This window comes from Dermacentor albipictus, chromosome 10 (assembly GCF_038994185.2).
Source record: "Dermacentor albipictus isolate Rhodes 1998 colony chromosome 10, USDA_Dalb.pri_finalv2, whole genome shotgun sequence".
In the NCBI taxonomy this organism is placed as follows: domain Eukaryota; kingdom Metazoa; phylum Arthropoda; class Arachnida; order Ixodida; family Ixodidae; genus Dermacentor; species Dermacentor albipictus.
The window spans coordinates 30414267-30420969 of NC_091830.1; the positions used below are offsets into that span (position 1 = coordinate 30414267).

General features: G+C 46.3%; 1 pseudogene; it reads left to right on the plus strand.

The window, feature by feature from the left end:
- The first annotated feature begins 2253 nt into the window (after window positions 1–2253).
- On the plus strand, window positions 2254–2430 carry LOC135912271 (U2 spliceosomal RNA; annotated as a pseudogene).
- The last annotated feature ends 4273 nt before the right edge of the window (window positions 2431–6703 follow it).

Consider the following 6703-nt stretch of genomic DNA (forward strand, 5'->3'; position numbering starts at 1 on the left):
TCGAGAGGCCATTTGCTCGAGTGTACATGCGTCCACACTCCTAGACTACGGTGTCTGTCCACACGACCAACCGAGTGTGTCCGGCAGATAGAAAAAGAACCTTCGGCCATCCGCCCGGTATATAGCGCTCCACGTCACGAAGGTAGCGATTCCGCCATTCAGCCATGTCATCCCGGTCGATAAGCAGTGAATTCCGGCTCCTCTTCTCGTGCTTGAATCCGATTTTGACAAGCAGGTCACGCACAGTACACCGCTTCAGTGAAGGGAGATCCATACGCTTCGAGAAATCGTTATCTTCTCAACCATGGGTATCTCGTTGCGGCGAAAGCAATCGTGCACACATGACTTCATCGCGTTACAACGTGAAGCTGTCATACATCGTGCTGCGTCTTCTTTTATCCGCACTTCGTGGGCGCTTTCGCGAGGGTGCCGACAGTTTGTCACCTGAAATATGCCACGCTTTGACCTCCGTCCTCACTTCGAACACTGTGCTTTCGCTGACGCCGGGCATCACGGGGACAAACTTGGTCGTGTCCTCTACGCTGCCTTCAGGCTCCCTGTGACGCCAATACGTGTAGCAGTGGAGGATCATGTTGCATGAATCGCAATGCAGGATGTGGCCACTCTTGTTCTTCTTGTCGAAGCCTCTTGGTGGCGTGGATATCGAGGCTACACAAGGCTCGTTCGGCAACAAAGGATCGCATTCGGATGCCACTAACTGGGCTCCATCGCGGAAAACTCGCACGAAATCCCTTGCGCGAACCGACGAGACTGCAGGCTTGCAAAAAAGAAAAAACACATGAAAATGAAAAGAAGAAAGCCTATCGCATTCTTGAAAATAGGTTTGTGAAAACACAAAACCAAGAAATATCAATTTTATTATATTTAAAACCAAGAGCATTTATTTAAAACGATGAATGAAGCCTCTTTTCCTGTCTCGGCCGTATTCTCGCCCCAGGTTTGCAATGGTTGCGATAAATGCATTGTTATAAGTGCCTGTTCAATAGAAACCGATTCATTTTAAGCTCCGAAAAGGAGTAGTAAATGTGCCGTGTACATGTAGACCAGCGCAAAAGCCAAGCAGAGCTGCTCTTTCTACTTTTGTCACTTAATTGCAATGAAGCTGAAGAGCAGACGACGGGCAGCGATGTGGAATGCACGGGGTTATTTTTCTATCACGATTCGGCATGTGCTGCGGCACATGAGAGCTCTACTGAACCAGCCATCAAAGTGCGAAAGTTGCACTACATCCGTGAAGTTACCAGGAACCCATGAACAAAATTTTGAAGAAACAGGCTTTCAAATAGATACAACTTAGAATGGCCCATCGTGACATCCCGACCTCCCTATCTATCACTGACGGGCAGCTAATGCACGTGCCCTCGGCCTTTGCAATGTAGAAAGCTTCTAATATCTCCCGTTCTAGTCTATCTCTAGACCGTGCCAGAAACCTGGTGTCACGAAGATACGGTCGGCCATCGTGACGTTTACAGTGTTCTGCAGATGGCCCCTCGCTCAATTGCCGCGGTCACGGTCTATACTGGATTCCTCGATTCTTTCTTGTGTTTCTTTTTTGATGGGCTACATCCTGATAGATAGACCTACAAGTAATGCCTAAATTTCGCTGCGCAAACAAAAATTCAGCGCCATTCCACTCTATGAAGGTGGGTGACCAGCGAAATTCTGTATGTGGGGCCCTTAACGGAGAACTCTCCATTGCCGTGCATCAGACGCCGTATGCACATAAATGGAAGGCGAGGTGGGACTAGTCGCCCTTCCACGATGTTGAGCCTCGATAGATGATAAGGTATCGGGGGGTATGCGTACGCATGTTTTGTTACAAAACCCGCTACGACACATTTTACTAACGAATCCCGGCACGTAGAACAGACATGCACCTCACCGCACTTCGAGGACACACAGTGCTTCACCGTAGCCCAGGCCATCGTGCGTTGGTCGACGTTGCGCAGTGCAGTAATGGTTCTTAGGTCACCCGGAAACCGCAAGCGGTCGCACACAACACGGACCACACAAAATTGGTTCCCCACAAACTCATCCTAAAGCCTGACCGTTGCTTCAGTGAAACCTTCCAAGTTTGCGGGATCGGAGCCACATGGAAGGTTCGCATTTCTTTCTGCGTCGCGGTCCTGGCGGGCAGCACGCTTACGGGACCGCGACCGAGGGAGGGCGGAAGGAAAGGAGATACGCAAGCGCTTGGAACGCCGACAACGAGAGGGCAGTGCGAACATGGGCGTGGCCGACGTGGGTCAAAGTGTATCTGCTCCTATCAGCTTAATATCTCACATGGGTTGTATTTCTACCTCAGATATTAAACTTGTTTTTGCAACTTGGTGGAGTGCTGAAAGCGTTCTTCACCTCCGCCGCGGGTCGGCCCGTTATTGGACTATCTTCTCCATCGGCTCACGTATGGGGAAAAATTATCAATCTACAGGGCTCGATAGACGCACGACAATTTTCCAGAACCTAGCCATGTACAGCTTCGCTGTAAGAGGACCAGACTGATGCAAGTAGGCAAGCACAGGAAACCAAGCGCTGTATTTTCGCGTACTTGCTTGAATTTTGTATTTCGATAGCACTTAAAACAGAGGTTTAAGTATGTAAAACCAGTTAGCTTACTCTCGAAATTTCTTGACTTTTTTAATTCCAGACCCGGTCAGCATATTGCTTTCTTTGTCATGACGTCACAATAACGGCATTTCGAGGCGAATTCGGATACTAAATTAGAGTACCTTACAAGTGCACCACTGCATGCATATGCGCTAAATGTCATCCCTTTACGTGTGACAAGCCTGTGGCAGACCTTCCTTTAATATTGAAAATATGTATCAGTGAGCAGAACGCCGGTTGGTATATGGGAAAGAGGGAGGGACAGGGCGGTGTCAGCGAAAGGAGAGTGCATGTATATTCTTTTTCTTTATTATCATAGGGAAGCACACAAAGGTGCGATGAGGTAGAGTGGGTACGTCTCAAGTGGTGCGAAAGAAGGACGGATTCCGAGCAAAGGAGCGGGAGCGCGCGAAGAAATAAGCTACAAGTAAAATACCTGCACCCTTTGAATAACCCGGAAGCAATTCAAATGCCTGCATTCTTTAGAGAACTTGGAGGAAAATCAAAGAAGTCTTCCAAGCGACTTGAGCAGCTTGTCTCGAGCGCTTATTTGCCAGCCACATTGCCGACGGGTCTCGGAGGAGCACTTCTGCAAAGGGTAACTAGTGGAGAAGGCTGTTTGTTTGATTACGTGCGCGCTTTTCCACCGTAACCTTGTCTGGACAGAAATTGCAAAATATGTTGCTTTGATTTTCTGCCGGGAACCGAAGTGCCTGCAAACTTCAAGAGATAATAAACCTCTTTGCTAGAACTGGGGCAGGAAAAGGGTACGGGATTGAGCGAGCTAGGGTTCCAGGAGGGCAAGGAGAAAGGAATGAGTCGTGGCAGCTAGCAGGCCCGCGTGGTTAGGGTTACAACTTTCGCAGACCATTTGACCTTCGCAAGGTTTGCGCGCTGCTCGATCTTTACTTCGGACGACTATACATATACGTCGAGACGGCTTAGGACGACAAACGAGCGTCCAACGTTTGACTGCAGGGTTGGTGCCGCATGCAGCGGTGTTCCTTGAAATGGAATGCTATCGCGCAAACATTAAAAAAAATTTGCAAGAACGTGGGGATGCGAGACAGCTCTGGTCAACAGGACAGTTAATATACGTCGCACGAGGCAGAAGGCAGATTCTTCGTGCCCAATTCACAAAGATTCTCTTTTGTATGGGGTTCTTGTTATTGGCTGGGCAGGAATAGAGGTGCACTGATATATTCAGTCTTTATTGAATCCTGTCTCTCTTCACTCTTTCTTAGGACTGGCCGGAATTTTTCTTACTAAGAGTGCTGGCGTAAGATATTTTTGCGAATGAGGTGTATGAGGTGGCCAGATTCTCCTCAAGGTGCAACCTGCAGCTTTCTTGCCTGGTCAACCACGCATCTTTGTTGCAGAATCAAAGTCAATTCGGTCCGGTTTAATCCAATATGCGTCATTTTTATCTGGTATGTACAGACAGAGGAGCTGCAGAAAAAAAAATCAAGTTTCGTCGGTTATGCGAAGCAGTGACGGGATAGGTGTAGCAAAGTAATACTTGATGAATTTCGCGCCTTTATGTCTTGTGTTCCTTTGATTAGAAATTTGAAACATGTGCGGGTCACCTGCTTTAAAAAATAAGAAAGTTTTGCTCAGTCATCTCGCCATCTGTGGGTACACACTCTGAGTCCCGTTGTATTTTCTCACTGCTTTATAAACGTCTTCCATAGAACTTCAGGTTGAATTCAGCAGACATCGAAACTACTACCGTAGTGATTAAATAAATGATATCGCTGTAAAAAGAAAACGCATTGTGCATTTCGGCGAAACACACGTTAGAGACAAGGGCGGAATTCCCCAAAAAACCCGCCCACATGGGAGTATTAGTTTGCTTAAATCTCCGTTTTTCGGTCGCATGGGGGAAAGTTGGAGATACCAGAAAGCGCCATTCAAGGTTCTTAAAAATTTTAAATTTAAATTGCGGGGTTTTACATGTCAAAACCACCTGATTATGAGGAACGCCGTAGTGGGGGACTCCGGAAATTTCGACCACCTGGAATTCTTTAACGTGCACCTAAATCTCAGTAGCATGGGTGTTTTCGGATTTCGCCGCCACCAAAATGCGGCCTCCGTGGCTGGGATTCGATCCCGCAAACTCGTGCTCAGCATCCCAACACCATAACCCTTAAAGGTGTTATTTTTCTTAGTGCGGTATGGTATGTTTTAAGTCCGACACTGCTTAAACGTACAGTGTGCACTTCAAAAAAAATTTATTTGTTTTTCGCGCGAATTTAGTGAAATGCTCCATATGGGGCACTCGTACATTTTTTTATATTGTTCCACGATACTAATAAAGGTTACGTATGCCCTCCGAAAATTTCACATTAGCTTTGTTGCATTATCATAAGTATTACATGGAAATTACAAAGAACGCCTATAGATTCCGTATGAATTAAAGAGCACGTATAGAGAATTGCTGAACTGTCGTACGGAACCTTTTAGTTGATCGCCTTTCTTTGTGGAGCTTCGCCTTCCGTGGTGTTTAGCAATTGGACACAAACAGTTTCTTTATCATTTCCCTATTCTGCATTTTAGTTTATTAACGGTGCCTTTGTTTGAATTCTTTATATTCTGTGCTGCATGGCTTAGAGATCACCCGCAGAGGCCATGGCGCCGGCCTGCAGTTCTTGCCGAGGTGCATTATGGTATTTTTTTTCTTGAAGCGTCCGCAGAACCTTAGTATTATGCTCCGCAAGAACTTCTTAGATCTGTGCAGTATCGGTATTAGCCAGCAACTTCCCACACACCTGGAGCAATATCCTGGCCACCAGAACAAAATTCATTCATCGGGGAGAAACCATTTCTCGGTGGAGAAATGGGGAGACATGTGTCTTCCACATTTTTCTTTTATCCGGCTTTCGCATTTTAACGCTGACTTTATAAAAGCAACCTTTCATTTCAGTGTTCGATTGCAGGTATAGCTGCAGAGCACAACCTTGTCCAATTAAAGCGGCTAGTGGTGTCTCTCCAGCCGATGTATATGTTTGTCTTCAGCAGCCTCGACAGACTGGCTGGAAGATGGATCTCTGACTTGACGGTTGTTGTGTTGCGTCGATTTCGAGTACCATCAGGGCGCTTCGATTTTTTTCTTTTGATTACTTAACAAACATGAAACATACTTTGGGATTTCTGCGACGGTCGCCATCGGATGTCAAGATGATCAGAGTGGTGGGTGCGTATCATATATCACAGTAAAAAGTGGTACACAACATTGATTCCCCCCCCCTCCCCCTTCGTTTCCTGGAGCAGAATCATCAGCAGCGGCGCCGGCGGTACGCAAGCTGGACGAACAGGGTTTTATTTTCTTGTTTCGTGAGCACTACGTTGACAAGCTCGACCATAAACTTGGGCAGTACTGTAAAATTTTATCATTGCGGTGGCTACCGTTGCTTCCTACATGATTACGATGTTTACTATACATCGTGTTTCTCAACCAATGGACGGCAATGGTCATCAACACAAACACCACAATGACAGAGTCAAGTGCACGGCAGTTCGCCCGGTTACGGTGATGGCAATAGAAATTTGCCAACCTGAAACACAACAGGACCAAGAGTATACGATAATGTGAAATGCCACAGGTCTTCAGATGCAGAAATGCTACTTATGTTTACCCCATTTCCCCCAGTTTAAATATCGGTTCCACAATGAGAATGGCTAGTCGGGGAGTCAGTTTCACGTCCGTGAGAAACGTGCAAAAAAATTGATGCTGAAATTGTCACATGAGAAAGTACACGCTCGAATAATACGGAAAAAATTTTCTTATTTCTTAATATTATATCTTTAATTATTAATAATTTAGGAGATCATGCGCAGGCTTTGTGACAGCGCCACTAGGTGGCGCTGCCACTTCTTAAGGAAGTGCTAGAGAGGAGTTCGGCTAGAGCACATGCCTGATACATAACACATATTGAGGTGGGCAATATGTTGTGTCGCTATATTGATTCAATGCAAAACGCATTGACATCGAAAGTCATCGTGAGATGGGTGCTGCCAAATCTTTATCAGAACTTGTTCTAAAACAGCACTGCGTGCAATAACTATTCAGTCCCGC